General features: G+C 43.8%; 1 pseudogene across 1 annotated transcript in view; it reads right to left on the bottom strand.

The window, feature by feature from the left end:
* Positions 1 to 16,011, bottom strand: part of LOC308513884 — a 69,346-nt pseudogene extending 53,335 nt beyond the window's left edge. The window contains exon 1 of the transcript in view: positions 15,674 to 16,011. The product of the transcript in view is annotated as an uncharacterized misc_RNA (transcript). The remainder of the gene's footprint in view (positions 1 to 15,673) is intronic.
* Between the last annotated feature and the right edge of the window lie 454 nt (positions 16,012 to 16,465).

Genomic DNA, 16,465 nt, shown 5'->3' with positions numbered 1-16,465 from the left:
CATCTTGGATGAATCTGACTTTTGCAGAGCCAGTGTAGATGACAGTACAATACATAGCTCCAAGGAAAGTTTGTACTTCAGTTTGAATAAATTTTTAATGATGAACCAATAGCAGAATCTTTAAGTATCCATACATAGCTTTTCTGTCTTTGATGTTTTGTATTTGGCTAGGACTGCATATTTCACAGATGTATAGAAAAAATATATATTATTTGGGTACCCAATTTTTTTTTCTCCAAACACATATTGCTGTCCCTGGTTAGGTAGCTCAGTTGGTTAGACCATCATCCTGAAACACAAGGTTGTGGGTTCAATATCTGGGCAGGGCACATATAAGAAACAACCAATGAATGCATAAATAAGTGGAACAGCAAATCAATGTTTTTCTCTCTTCTCTCTCTCTCTCTCTCTCTCTCTCTCTCTCCCACCCACTCTCACTCTCTCTCTGTCTAAAATCAATCAATTAATTAAAAATTTAAAAAGAATACATATTTCTGTATTTGTGTATGTGTGCATGTATCAAATACTTTAAATAAATATATCTTAACAAAAGTAGAGCTGCGTTAAGTTGTACAATGTAATTATCATTAACCATCTTGAGGTCTATTTCTTGGGGTAAAAACACATTTTCTTTTTAAGCCTTTGAAGTAAGTCCTTCCACTGAGCAGAGAGGCAGTACAACATAGTTGTTAACAGCATAGGGTTAAGTGGAGTCAGCTGTCTGCTGTTTGAGAGCTAGCTTCACCACTTTCCAGCTGCGTGACCATGGCACATTACTAGCCTCATTGTCACTCCTCCTCCATCACAAAGGGAGAATACTTCACAGAGCTCTTGTGAAGGTTCAGGTGATAATATATATTTTAGAAAGTTTAGTGTTTTTCCTCTCCATTCTTAGTATCCTTTGTCATTTCGCTGTGTTCTTCCCTCTACGCTCATACCAAAGTAAGAGTAGATGGTTCTTCATTGCTATGGCTGGGAAAATACTAAAAAAGTAATGGGAAATCCACACACCTATACATGATATCTTCACCTATGAATTTGCAATTGACTCCTTTTTTATTCTGAAGCATCCCACTCTGAATGGCTTAATGCACTTCATTTTTTTTCACTTTGTAAAATATTATTACTCTTCCCCCTCCCCTTTGGTATTTTGTATTTGGCTAGGACTGCATATTGAATACATAAATATTGCTGCGATAAAAGGAAACCAACTTTGTGATTGATAAAGTGGCTCCAGGAAGGATGGCACAGGGTAAGCACTACACAAATCTCAGTAAGGTGTTGGTCCCTGTCACCTGTCGCTTCTGCACACGTTTGGAAGTTCCTTGAGTCCATTTCACTGTTTCATGTCTCTTCCACTGGCTCACACCATCCCATGGCCTCTCTCTTCCTGTAGCGCTGTTCAAAGCTACTTACCCAGCTAACTCAGCTCATTTACTGTTCTCCACCAATAGCTTCTTGCCTGCTATCGTCCCCACCTCTACCCCCACACTCTATTCAAGAGATCATTTCCTCTATTCTGCTAAACTTATTTTAAGCATCCTACTAACATGATTCTTCCAAGCATGACTTTACCTGCTGTCTTTGTTCCCAAGATTCCAGATCCCAGCGTCCACTGCCACAAGCAGGGTCTCATCCTCTAGGAGTCAATCTCCGCTGCATGTTTCCCACCACAGAGCTTCACTGCCAGATCGAGGGTCAGCTTCTCCTGTCCTGGTCCTCATCTAATTCCAGGGCGTCAGCTGCAATGAACAATGTGTGTGTTTACTACATGTGAAGCAGAATACCATAAAGATTTGGTGTCAAATACCTGAATGTGCACCCTAACTTTACCAACTTGCCTTTTGATTATTACTTACTACCTGATTTTGAGCAAGTTGTTTCTCTGTGCCTCAATTGTCTCATTTCTGAAATGAGATCATCTAAGCCTCCTTGTAAGGCTATTATAAAGTTTAAGTTAGATATCCATGTGCTTAGAGCAAAACCTGGCACATAGGAAGCACTCTATCATTATTAGCTCTCATTGTATTTAAATAATAATAAAAACAAACAGAAAACTCTAACAGTCAATAGATCCAATTTCTTTATTTAAAGTGTCCTAAGGAAGGCTGGCCAACATGAATGACATTTCTCTATTTATAAACAAGTTAATGGGGAGTTTTATTATTGATAGGGAATTTTTGGACTGGAACACGCGGTGTTCCCCTGGACTGGAACCCAGATTCTTTATCCATTGGAGTCAAAGAATAAATCCACGGACAGAGGGTGGTATAGCAAAGGTGGAGATTTATTGAAGAACAAGTACAAACTCCTCCATGGGGAGAGGGAAAGAGTTCACAGAATGGACTCCCACATGGAGAGGGGAAAGGGGTCCCACTGAGTCCCTTTCCCTATGGCTTCTAAAGGCTGCAATCCCCTCTGATTGGTCACTATTCCTTTAGATTGGATACTATAGTAACTCCTGTGCTCAGAGGTGGAACCCCCCTTCCTTATTGTTTTCCTATTCCCTTTGGGATTTCTTTTTCTTCCCGTGGATGAGGGGCTTCCTTCTCGTTATTTTGTAAATATAGACCTTTTGCTATTCCCAGCTCCCTCATTCTATGGACATGTACCTGCTGCAGCTTTTCAGCTTCCCTATTCTATGGAAATATATCTTCTCCTGCATTGCAATCCTGTGCTTCCTCCATGGTCCTCTTAATTTCCTCGATTTTCCTTTTTCACCTCCCAAAATTCCTGTTTCATTCTAATTAAATTTGGTTTGAGAACTGGCTCTAAAAGGTTTCTCTCCTGTAGATATTCTACCTTAATCTCACCTTATAAGAAAGAGATTATGCATCTGCTGGGGAGGAAAAGTCCATATAATATGGATTTTCTCTTTATCTTTCGAAGGTAAATAATTTCCTTTGAGACACAGCTCTGTAGGCCAATACCAATTTGCATCTCTCTCTCATATTGATTTCCTTGCTTCTCGGGGTTTGAACTCTTCTAAACCTTGGTGCAGTGTTTTAACCAAGCTTCTCTACAGCATCTATGGACCCAGAGGGAATATTTCTCCAACCTTAAGGGGTTGTCTTTTCACTAATTGGCTAATTCATATTTTGTCCTTTGACTTCACATGTCATGGGATCAAACCCATTGGAAGTGTATTAGATTGAATGTGACCTTTCCAAAGAATGTGAACTTTTCCTGGTCCTTTATCTTTTTGATGTAAGTTAAAAATGAATGTCCAGTTACCAAAATTACAGCTCACTTGAGGTTATATTTACCATGCTGAACTATTTTAGCAGTACCTCTAGTTAAATTGGAAATCAGAAAATGTTGCGGTTAAGGGGATTTTCAGGCACAGTTAATAATTCCGCTACCTGCACACTTGTGCAAAATAAATAGCTTGCCGACTGCTTGTTGGAAAAGTCACTGCCAATTATATTATTTGAAACTTTAAATGTACCCGCTTCTCCCTCCCCCCCCCCCAAAAAAAAAAAATGTTGGAATTATCTGTAGGAAAGCAGGGAACTGCTACAGCATTATTTCTTTACTTATCATGCATTTGCTTCTTGAAATTTGGTAATTAGTGTATTTTTAAGAAGGAAGAAAATAAAGGAAGCACACCCATTACTATGGTTATTTCCCTTCAGATCCAAACCCTGCAGGAATTCTAATACCAGATATTAGATGAGAAGGAATTCTGCTGTAAGCTTTAAGCACAACTAAACAAATTACCTCAAATATCTCTTTAGTAGGAATTCCAAAGAACCAGTCAGTTAATGGTCAGTATTCAACTTTACCCACTAATTTCTTTTGTTTACTTTTTTGAGCATCTATTTTGTGAGAGGCACTGTTCTAATTAGTTGGATACACAGTGAATATAACTGTTACAGATTTTGCCCTTGAAAATGGGATTCCACTGCAGGAATGGGGAGGGAGAAGGGCAGGGAAACAGACAATGTGATAAATTTGCTTAAAAATATTCTTATTGATTTCAGAGAAGAAGGGAGAGGGAGGGAAAGAAACATCAATGATGAGAGAGACTCATGGATCAGTGGCCTCCTGCTCGCCTCCCACTGGGGATCCAGCCTGCAACCTGGGCATGTGCCCTGACCCTGGATCAAACCGTGACCTCCTGGTTCATGGGTCGGCACTCAACCACTGAACCAGGCCGGCCGGGTCAATATGATAATTTAATAAGTAGTTATCTTGGTATGTTAGAAAGTGATATGTTTTTTGGGAAAAGGAGATTGAGAAAAAGTGAGTCCAGAGTAGGGGAAGAGGGTACAGTTTAGGATGGTTTAGGGTAAAATGGCAATGCTGTAGAAATGGTGCATGACATGCCCATGAGGGGAGGTGGAGGAGTGGGGAGAGTGAAGCTCTATAGCTCTGTTTTCAGCATGGAAGAACTGTCTAGTTATTAAAAATACATCTTATTCTCCAGAGACAGAGAAGCATCGATCTGACCTCAGACCTTCAAACCTCAGAGCGAAGGTAGGGGAGGGTGGGGGAAGGGGGAGAGATCAACCAAAGGACTTCTATGCATGCATATAAGTCTAACCAATGCACACAAACACGAGGGGGGGGGGCAGTGAGGGCATGAGGGGGGGGGGCAACGGAGGAATAAGGATACATATGTAATACCTTAATCAATAACGAAAAGAAAAAAAAAACATCTTATTCTCCCCTTCTGCCAACATAGGAGGGCAATTCCCGGCCTCTTCTCTCAGTGTTGGAGGTGAAATAAATTATACAAAGATACTGTCCAGGCTTTCAGATCCTATAAGATCCTGCCTAATTTAAGCTCCTGGGGACAGTATATTTCCCATTAGCTGCCCCAATCCACAGCGGCTGGAGGAAGAAAGCCTCGAGTGTGATATGCAGTTCAGTTCAATAAGCACTTATTAGTACCTTTTATTTGCCTAGAACAGCTTTACTCAGTTTAAGTGAGAGCAAGATGCAGAAGTTCTTAGGAAGCCTTCAGCTGTGCTGGAAGACAAACCACAGGCCCATGAATATCTGTACAAGCATGTAAGGTGATGCTGCACCAATGTTGTGTACAGACTCACGTGTGAAAGGGAAATATCACTGTGCCCTGGACCCATGCCTGACCTTTCTGGAAAAGTGAGGCCAAGGTTAGACCTTTGTCAGCTTGAGTGTGGTGAGAATGCCAGTGGAGGCCATTGGAGAAGAGACAACAGCATTCCATGAAGACAAGGAGGCTCCTGGGATAGTTAAAGCAGAGAAGTCTGTCCGGGACTTCAGGATGAAGAGCGATTAGCCAATAGACTAATTTAAGTATATCCACACTCCAGTCTTAGATGGGGGCGTGGGGGTGGGCACCCAGTGAGACAGATGGTTGCAGCAAGACCTAGAGCTGGACTGGAGGAGCCCAGTTACAGAAGTGATTCTCTTGCCTATCGCCTAAGGAAGGAAAATGGAGACTAAAGGTAACATCTCCAAAAACAGAAAGGCGCCTTCCTTTCTTCAATGGCATGGGCAAGTCCTACCAGTCAAAAAGTATGGCTTCACTTTGTTGTTATTATAATCATGGACTTTGGACTCCAGTCAGGGACAAATTTAAATACCAGGGATTTGCCTGGAAGGGAAATAGAAACAAAAAACGCAAAGCTGCCAGAACAAGGCTACCGCAGGATACCCCTTTACCAATCCGCAGGCCCTGGGGTGCTCAGCAGGGGAGCCGCCTACCCCCCTTTCCTGCAGGCAACTCCAGAAGCTGGTCAGTCTGGATCAGGGAAGGTCAACTCCCTGCAGGGAGCACAATGCAGGAGTAAACCGAGAATTGGGAAGGAGTGGGGTGGGTCTTGGGGTTGACAGTCTTGGGGTCTTACCTCTGGTCCCCCAGGTCATCATGCCCTCATCTAGACTCACCCCATCCCACCCCAACTCACCCCCAGGCTTTGGACAGACCCTTCCTACCCAGGGCTCCCAAAAGCACAACCTTCCCCCCCCTCCCCCTTCACCCCCGGCCCCGCCTGCCCTCTTGCATTGGCCTCTAAGACCCGGAGAGGTGGAATTGCATTTGGAAACCGCGGGCCAGGGCAGCGCCGGGCATGCTCAGTAGCCGAAGCATCTCCTGCTGCTCGGGCCGCAAAGGCCTTGTTGCGGGCTCGGGGCTGGCGCGGGAGTCCCCCGCCCTCACCGCCAACGGCTGCGGGGCTTCCAGAAGGCCCAGCGCCAGCCGCCTCTGAGCACCGGGCCCCGCCCCGCCCCGCCCCGCTCAGCAACCGCCTCCCACTCCCCGTCCTCTGCCTGCGCGGAAGGCGGCGCTGCTGGGCGGCTGTCTGCAGGCGCCTCACCCGCTCTGCCATCCCCAGCCCGGACCTGCGAGTGAAGCCGGAGCCCGGAGCCGCTCTGGCGCGGGCCCTTGCTGCTCACTTTTTTCCTGAAGGGGCCCTGGCGGAGTTCCTCCTCCGCCTCTCCGTGCAAACGCCATGCGGAGAGCCCTGGGCGTCCCGGCGCTGTGCCTGCTCCTCGGTCTCAAGGCTGCAGGTGAGGGGCTGCCGGGCAGAGCTGGGGAGGAGGCGGGAGGAAAGGCACAGGCTCAGGGACTCTAGGAGCAGCCTGCCCGGCAAAGGAAGCCTTAGGAAGGCCAGGCGGGACCCTGCTGGCGGGGAAGGGGTGAGGGAGGGAGGCATGCACCTGTTGGAAGCCGGGGCCGAAAACTGAAGGTGAACTCCGCCCTTGATTTTTCGTTACCCCGTACGAGTAATAGGGAACCTGTGCCCTCTGAATACAGGTTTGCCTCCCTCCCCTCCATCTAGACCTCCTGGTCCTATTTCTAGGCTATGCACTTGCCTGCCAATTGTTTCAGGAGACAGACAAGCTATCCTGCAGGAGTCACCTTTTCTACTGCAGCGGTTACATCCCTAAGGTCTCTTGGTTTAGCTGAGAGCTCAGAGGGATGCATTGGCTGTAACCTGAGGGACCACAGTGTAGCCCCAAAGATGGAAATACATGGTTCACAGGAAGGATGCCGCCCCAGGCGCCTTTGGCCCTGGCCCTTGTCACTCTCATTTTCTAAACCAATAAGAGGAAGGAAAGGTTTGAAACAGGACCCTGTTGTCTCTTTCAGCATCATGGTCAGACTAGAGGTTTTAGGAGCCCTACTGTGGCAGCAGTGCTCCCTGCAGTAGTTCTGTAGCAGCCAAAGACTAGGTGTTGTCCCTGAGTTTGCTTGTCATCCAATCACGCATATTCATTCATTCCTTCAACTGACATTTATTGAGTATGCACTGTGTTCCAGGGGTAATGGATAATGGTTGTGAAATGATAGCTCTTGTGGTGTCTTTTAAAAAGAGTGGGTGAGTCTTTTTCTATATTTACACTAATGAGGGTGAAATATGGTACTTTCCTATTTCTAGCTACTGTGAATCTCTTGATCAAGGAATGTATAGGAACATTCAGTCTATAATTAAGTACACATGTTAATTGTTATAATTATGATGTGATGTTGTGGAAACCTACATCGTTCTTTGGTACCTTTTGGAAACTAGAAATAGCTACAACTTGGTCATTAAATTATTTGCAAACAACTGTAATGAATCCTTTTATTACCACATACAATTCTTTAATGTTAAAATATGAGATGAAAATATACACATTGGGCTGTTACTATTGTATTCATGTTTAGTGATAGCAGTAATACAAACATTCTCTACCATAAAAAAGCACCTCAATTTTTACCAAGTTTAGAAATGATTTAGCTGATCTATCAAAAATATCAGTGTAGTTACTTTTAAAACTAATGTATAAACAGTTCTAAAGGTCACATTTAATATATTTTGGGTAATTTATACCATAACAGTAATAAATAAACTTAAAAGTAAGCAGGTGGGAAACATTTCTACATTTATAATAGATAAACATTCTGGATGAGGTAAATAGAGGACTTTTATTCATCAAAAGAGTAATCTGGAAGTCTATACTACTAGGTTCTGTACCACCTGGAGCTCAGCTAAAGGGGATGTATTACTAATGACAAACCAATCCATCTATACTTTGACTTCGTAATTTGCAACAAAAAAGATTATTCAACCAATTTGAATTTAATAAAAGTAATGAATTAAAGAGCTATTTTTATATTTCAGTTGCAAGATGCTATATAGAAATTAATTATATTCATGTTTCATATAGTTCTTTCAATAGGTGATTTTCACAGCAGATGGCAAGTTTAATATTGTAGTTGGCTTGCCAGATTCATTTTGAATGCATTTTAATTTTGAACAGCAATTTTTGGGTCACAAGCTGTCACCAGATTAAAATTCATCACATTTATCTAATAACATTGTTAGGACTTTTCATAGAACTCAAACAGACACAGATTTCTTGATCTAAGCTCCTGTGTATGTGGATCATAAGAAAGTGAGTGGGTGGCAGCTTCAAAGATCAAGAAGTCCCTGATTTCTCTATTTGTTGAATGTGTGAGTTTGTTTCTTTTACAGAAGGCTCTCTTCTCAGGATACAAGTGGGCTTTCTCTAGAAGGGAAATGAGTGCTATGTATTCAGGACTCTTTAACTGAAAAGCTAATGGATCCATTTTGGTTCTGCCCAGGATACCAGAAACTACTTCATGTTGGCAGAACTGATGACATGTTAGAACGCTTTAGGGATGGGAGAAATTGGCTGACAGGATGCAAATGCTCTTCTTAGCTACACCAGAAATTGTTGACTTTGATATAGTCCTTCTCGTAATGATAAGGTTGCAAGTTGTTTTCAACTTGAGCGCCAACTCTATTATGTCATGATTGTCTCAGTCACTATGCAAAAATAAATTTTTACAAAGATCCTGACCCTCCCTGAGTTCTGATTGTCTCAATGGGGCTAAGTATTGGGACTGTTTGTAATGTCTAAGGCAGTGGTTCAGAACCTTCCTAATGCCGCGACCCTTTAATACAGTTCCTCATGTTGTGGTGACCCCCAATTTCATTGTTACAAATTGAACATAATTAAAGGATAGTGATTAATCACAAAAACAATATGTAATTATATACGTTGTTCCAATTCTTCGGAACTTACGCACAGGTGTCCCAAAGCGCCTCATTTGGATATACCAATACAGACGTCAAGGGGAACTTACTATTAATTAATATGGCCGATCTTAACCAAAAACTAAGAAGAGAGAAGACATAGGAAACAAACAATGCAAGAAATCACACAGGTTTAATTACCAGAGAGCTGATGGGTTTCAGTCCTTGGCAGGCCACCCAGAGACACTCACTGACAGAGACACAGGGAGGTCGTCCAATACGCCGCGGCAAGGAGCTCGGTCTCTTGACTGGAAGAGAGGCCTCTAACAGTCTGGGCTCAAAGGCAGAGCAGGAATGGCAGTTGGCAGTTTCCAGAGGGGAGGAGAACCTCTGGCTGTGGAGGTGCAGACAGGCTTCTGAACTGCAGCAGATTTGCTCTCCTTAAATCCTTGAAGCTGGGCGTCTTCAGTGTCTCCTATCGGGTGCCATACCCGGGTGCCGCCCTGCTATCTAGGTATACACTCCGGTGGGGTAATTGTGTACATGTCCAAAGCTTATCAATCACACACACACATCTTACTTTTGGAGTTGTTTACAAGTTTTGGTTTAAGAATAAAATGGGGTGTACTTATGCTAACTTACGCTAATACAAAAATGGAGTCTACTTATGCTAACTAAACTTATTACTTATAACAGGCTTCTTCAGTGTCTCATGTCATTGTGCTCCGTTGGCCTTCTGAGCTTACGCAGCGGGGTTACAAGGTACTTATCAGGAGTTAACATGCAGGGAGTTGTTGATCAGGAGTTACAAGTTATTTGTCAGGAGTTAACATGCAGGGCATTACAAGTTACTTATCAGGGTCTCTCACACACACACACACACACAAATTAAGTTCCACTTCTAAGTTTAAAATTCACTCTAATAAAGAAATGAAATTTGATTATGCTATCTTATACTAACTAAACTTATTACTATCACATATGTGTTTTCCGATGGTCTTCGGCGACCCCTGTGAAAGGGTCGTTCGACCCCCCAAAGGGGTTGCGACCCACAGGTTGAGAACCGCTGGTCTTAGGGCCCAGAAAGAGGATGTTGACTACAATGCTGTGGAGTTATCATCTCCGGATAAGATGATCCTAACAAATTACTGGGAGCATGGAGTCAACCCTACCATGGCCCTGGTTTTCACAGATGGCCTTAACAAGAAAAGTTGCAGCTACTGTCCTGCCAACTGCTTAATATGCAGGTGAGAAAACTGAGACCCAGTCAGTGGTCGACAGTATTTAGTTTAAACAGTAAAATGCTATTTGCCAGCAGGATGGGGATGAAAACCCAGGTGTCACGGGCTGTGACTGCGTCCTTATAACATCATACACTGGTTCTGATAGGGGAGACCGACAGTGAGTTCCCGGAGACAAATTACTGGTACCTAACTCTCCTCATTCTTTCCTCCTTCTGTGAACCAACGTAGTGATACATTAACTCCAGCGGAAAAGGCCTCTTCAAGAGCATTCAAGAAGGCAACTAAAGCTACCCCAATACACTAGATCCACAGGGAGCTTATTTTCTTCAGGGCTTGTTCTCTGCCTTTGCCCAAAGAACCATGTTCTGTTTCAGGAGACATTTATTTGGTAGTATTTTAGTTGCAAAGGAGTTAAGGTCTTGTGATATCTTAAAAATTCCCATGTGAAAGCTTTATTTATTTATTTGTTTAGTGAATATTTCACTTAAAAAAAACACCACAGTTACGGAACTGATTTCATTATTTTACTCCTCTTCTGGTTCTAGAAAAAGTTGTTTCAAATTTCCACATTGTTCTCAATATCAGCCTTTCTGGAAGGCACAAAGATGACCTTCAGTGTATTTTCTGAAGATGCCCCTTCATTCTTAGAGAAATGCATAGTCAGTTTCTCTCTTCTTTGAGAAGGACGGTTTCTATGATGGAACCAGGCAGACTGGGGAGGTCATTTGTAGAAGCATCACCTTCAAAAAAACGGGTGGACTGATAGGAAAATTGTATGTTATTCTTTAAGATTAAGATGTCTTTTCTCAATGAAGAGTCCCTTAAAATTACAGAATCAGCTTTTCCTGTTCTAAATTACTCAATATATTCCTTATAATGGCCCAGGTCCTACTGTGTTCTCTCTCCCCATTATCTCTCTGATATTATCTCTCACTACTCTCCTCTTTTTTGTTACTCTCCTGCATTTTTTTTGTTGCCTACTTCGTATGTTTTGCTTCTACTTTGCCTGAAACACTTTTCCTCCAGGTTTTTTTCTGTTTGCTTAATCCTTCAATTTAAGTCTTTACTCAAAGTGAGGCCCTCACGGACTCTCCTATTTAAAATTTCACACTCTCCCCTCCCCAAAATTCCAAAATCCCTTCCATACTTTTCTTTTTCCCCCAGATGTCTTTTACCACCAGAATATGCAATACAGTAGTACATGAAATAGACAAATACCTGTGCCTTCAGGAGCTTATATTTTAATGGGTAGAAGGGGAACCACAACACCCAATATTTACTTATTTGTTTTGGTTATTGTGGTTCCCCTTCTACCCATGAAAATATAAGCTCCTGAAGGCACAGGTATTTGTCTATTTCATGTACTACTGTATTGCATATTCTGCCCAGGCTACCATCTGGTAGCAGAGCTAGTGTAAAAGCTACTAAAGATTAAATAAATATATTGAATACATAAAGACAACACAGGGATATTTCTGGTCTATTCTTTTTGCATTTAAATACTTCTTGGCACCTATGCAAGACACTTAAGCCACTTCCAGAATGAACTTCCACGTGACTTATTTATCCCAAACTCAAGTTGTTCCCCAGGAGCCTTGCATGCCCAGGGACATAATATCTCCAACAGACTTTGCTGTGATTGTGAACTCAAGGGCAACAGGGAGGGACTTGCAAGAGACCACAAATACTCATCAACTCAGTGGCAAAGCCCTTCGAACTGATTGCCAGATGCACAGCCCAAATGCCTGGCTGGTTGGTTACATTTTCACTTCTCAGGAAAATGCCTTATAGTATAGGAATGTCTATAGCAACATGAAAGTATTCATGTAGATAACTGACAAGGAGGATTGCAGGCCCTGGGGCAAAGATGTCTGTCTTTGGCACTTAAGGCATACGGTATTTGTACATTGGAGATCACACATTCCTAGCACAATGGAGTTTCATATTCTGTTGGAGGTCACACTCTGACAAGCATCTTATAAAAACTTTGGGATGCATCATCCATATCAGTATCTTTTCTTTGTTTCTCATCTGGTTCTTTACCAACTCTAGTCTTTATCCTGTCATCCAACTTTTGAACATAAGTAAGATGACCAGCTATTATCTTCTTCTTACAAATAAATATTTATGGCATTTATCTAATTTGATCACTTTCTGAGTTTTGAAAATCCTCCTCTCTGATTTCCATGCATAGCCACTGCTTCCTAGCATTTCCAGCATTACTCACTAGCCACACCCAACTCCTCAGTTCCTACTTTTAGGTGGGCCTCGCCTCAAAGTATTATTTAATGGTCAGTGCACGCTAGAATTTACGAATCCTTGGTATTTTCTTCTTTTTTCTCTATACAGTCTCCCTGGATAATTACATTCAGACCTAGAGACCAAAGATTCCTAAACTATATTTCCATCTGAGATATTCTCCTGAACTCCAGTTCTATAATTACAGCTACACAGGAGTCGTGGAATATCCCACAAGCATCTTATATCCAATTGTTAATACTCAGCACTTCCCATCACAATTGCTCTTATTTCCATGTTTTCTATCATTGTAACACCAGAATCCCCCAAAGTAACTAATTCTGTACTCTTCCTTTGCTCCTTTCATTCAAAAGATCACCCAGTCTTCTCATCAAGTCTAATCCGTTCTCATGCCCACATTACTGCCTTAGGATGGGTCCTTTTTTCTCATATAGTATCTTACTATAACCTACTATGAAATCCATCCTTCATCATAATATCTGAGGTGAAGCTCTAAAAAGCATACTTTTTAATATCATATTCTCTCTTTGTAAAAATTTTTAATACAGCTATTTCCTTTTCTCATAGAATGATGCCCAAACTCATTTTCATGGCAAAGTCTTTCACCATCACATCTTCCCTAACTCCATCTTATTTCTTGTCATCATGCCCTCCTTTGCACACTATTATCATCTGAGATCAAATTTCTTTAGATTTGCCATGCCTCTCATCCTTGTCACATACTGATCCAGCTATATTAAATACCCATATTCTACTTCTTTTTCAAGGTAATTCTTTTTCCAATTTCAAATCTTGGCCAGGCATTGCCTACTATAAGAACCCTTCCTTTGACACCCACCTCATTCAAGTATCTTTCCTAGGTTTTTCCTTTGGGGCCCTTCATATTCCTCTATTAATGTGTTTAACCTGAATATTGAAACATTTTGAAGGCAATAACAGAATTGTAGCTTTTATCTCCATATACCCATTCCCTAGAATTATTCTTGTTACCTAGACCACCATCCAAAAATGTTCAATGAATGAATAAATGTATTCAAGATGTAGTTGGCAAAATAAATTATAATAAACTAGAGGTCCAGTGCACGAAATTGTGCATGGGTAGGGTCTCTAGTGGCTGCCGGCTGCCGGCAGGGGCCTCCCTCCCCCTGCTGCCAGCCGCTGGCCAGGGCCTCCCTTTCCCAGCTGCCAGCTGCCGGCCAGGGCCTTCCTTCATTCCACACCCCCCCTCTGGTGGTCAGCACACGTCATAGTGAGTGTCGAACTCCTGGTTGGTCAAACTCCCAAGGGGACACTTTTGTATATTAAGCTTTTATATATGTAGATTATTTTAAATTGATAAAGGGATTATATCTCATTTTCATGATTATAAAAAGTAAAATTAACTTTACTGCTGCTCTTTTGATCCAACTTACATTTGCCGGTTACAAAGAAGTGGGAATGGGACAGAAAACTTCCATTTGGACATAGTCTCTAAGATAAATTTGTGTTCCATGGGCGCAATGCTAGTTGTAGTGGAATTGTGTGTTGAACTCCTCCTAGACAGAGAGATATTCCTATATGATTTTCTACTATTATTTCAGGATGTAAATGAGATAAATGCTCTTATTTGTAGGAGATTAAACAATTAGATAAAGTATAGGAAGGTATGTAATTAGATATCTATATACTAAGGAATAGATCCAAAATTCCTAACCCTGATTATTGATTATTATCTACTAGAGGCCCAGTGCACGAATTTGTGCACCAGTGGGGTCCCTCGGCCTGGCCTGTGGGATCGGGCCAAAACTGGTTCTCTGACATCCCCCCGAGGGGTCCCGGAATGGGAGAGGGTGCAGGCCAGGCTGAGGGACCTCACCGGTGCACGATTGGGGCCAAGGAGGGATGTGGGACGTTGGCCAGCTAGAGAGGGACCACAGGAGGGATCCAGGGCATGTCCAGCCTGTCTCACTCAGTTCCAATCAGCCATGCGGTAGATGGTGCCCCAGAAGGTGCTAGGTTTTGGGCCCTTCGTTTCCGTGCCGAAACCAATGTCGGCCAGTTTGATGCTCCTGTTGGCATCTAACAGGATGTTGGCGGGCTTGAGGCCTCGGTGAGCAGTGCCCATACTGGTGGCAGTGCTGGAGCACAGACACCAACTGCTGGAATGCAGCACGGGCTTTTCACTCTGTCAGGCGGCCTTAGGGCTCCAGGTGCTCTCCTAGGTCCCCTCCCCTCACGTGCTCCATCACCAGGTAAAACTTGTCCTTGGTGGCAGTCATCTCCAATACTTTCGTGATGTTTGGGTGGTTTAAGCTCTGAAGACAATGGGCTTCTTGACGGAACTCAGGACAGCCCTTCCTACTGATGGTTTTATAACCACCTCGGTAACAGTTGGCACAGGAGGGGCCAAGCTCACCGTGGCCCAGGCTCCCTTGCCGAGGGTTCGACCAAGCACATAATCACCAATGGAGATCACCTGGATCATGGGAAGGGTTGAAAAGTGAGATGAGGAAGTTGCCAAGTCAGAAGACAACTCCAAAATTATAAAACAATAAAAAAAAATGGTTTCCACCAACCTGGGTGGGGGAGTGGTCACGTTCGACCCCGGGCAGACTAGGTCTTCGGTCTCCTCCTCAGCCTGCCAAGTGTGGAGGCCGGTTTCATGGGCGGCTCCCCCTGGGGCTCCCCCACTGCTAATAGTGCTGCTGCTACGGCTACTATTGCACATGGTGGGGGAGCCCCCAGGGCTGCGCTTCAGGACCTGGCTGGGGGTAGCTGTCCTGAACTCAGGGGGGTCGGCTGGGGGAATATCCATTTCCAGATGACACAAAAGACTTCTCTGGATGAAAGGATGTCTGCAGCGTACAAATGGTGGGCTAATATGTTGGGGCAAATTCTACCCTTTATGGAGGCAGAGAGGGAGCAGGCAGGCTTGAGGACACTGGAGGAGCCTCTGGCACATTCTATTTCAAACTCATCTTCTAAGAAAAATCCTTACTTCCATACTTTGAGTGTTTTAATCACATGTATGTTATTCTAGTAATCATTTTCCTTTAACACTTCCCTCCTAAAGTCTCAGCTTTGTATAAAGGGAATCTTTAGAGGGATTATCAGCCTTTGAGTTTCTCCCACTGCAACACTTTAGTTTGTTCATTTTTATCTTACTGCAGTGATGCTCAGCTCTTAAACATGATAGTCTCTGTTGCATCGGGGGACCCCTGGGTCGCATTCGCTTGGACAGCATCGGGGGATCGCTGGGTCGTCTTCTCTTGGTCAGCATCGGGGGACCACTGGGTCGGCTTCTCTTGAACAGCATTGGGGGACCGCTGGGTCGTCTTCTCTTGAACAGCGTCGGGGCACTGCTGGGTCGCCTTCTCTTGGACCCTGTCGGGTGATCGCTGGGTCGTGGTCTCCCAAACTTTGTCGGAGGACGCCTGGAGTGCAGCCACCTGCACTGCAGCGGAGAAGTTCCATGGATTGGCCTGATGGACAGCATTCTTCAGCGAACCTTCTGCCTGGAGTTGGCGGTGATAGTGAGCCAAGTTCATGATCATCTTGGGCACTTCCTTTCAGCCATTTTCGCACTTCCATCATTGGCTGCACAAAGTGCTCTCACTTGGCATACCCAGCGTTTATTTCTGGCACCGCTGTCCCCGCAGCTGGTTGCATCCAACCTCTGGCTCAGCTCCCATACCAAGTGCCCCGCCTTCCTGGAGCTCTGCAACAGGACCTTGGAGTTAACTGTGGCCCCGCATTGACCGCCCACAATTTTTAAAAATTACATGGGTTTGATATTCGTCTTTATGAAAACCTTCTTGTTGGTGGGTGACGCACAGCATGTGAATTTTAAGATGAATCTCAAAGCCATTCTAACCCACGCGGGCCGGCCCAGGCTGAGCCAGAGGGAGAGACTGTGTTGCCCCCATCAGCCTGCCCAGTGTGGAGGCCGCATTCAGTGCGGCTCCCCCTGGTGCTCCAACCCTGATGAAGGTGCTCCTGTGGCTACTG

The sequence above is a fragment of the Myotis nattereri genome, assembly GCF_964212035.1.
Source record: "Myotis nattereri genome assembly, chromosome: 2".
NCBI classification, from domain to species: Eukaryota; Metazoa; Chordata; class Mammalia; order Chiroptera; family Vespertilionidae; genus Myotis; species Myotis nattereri.
This window is presented reverse-complemented; position numbering and strand designations above follow the sequence as displayed.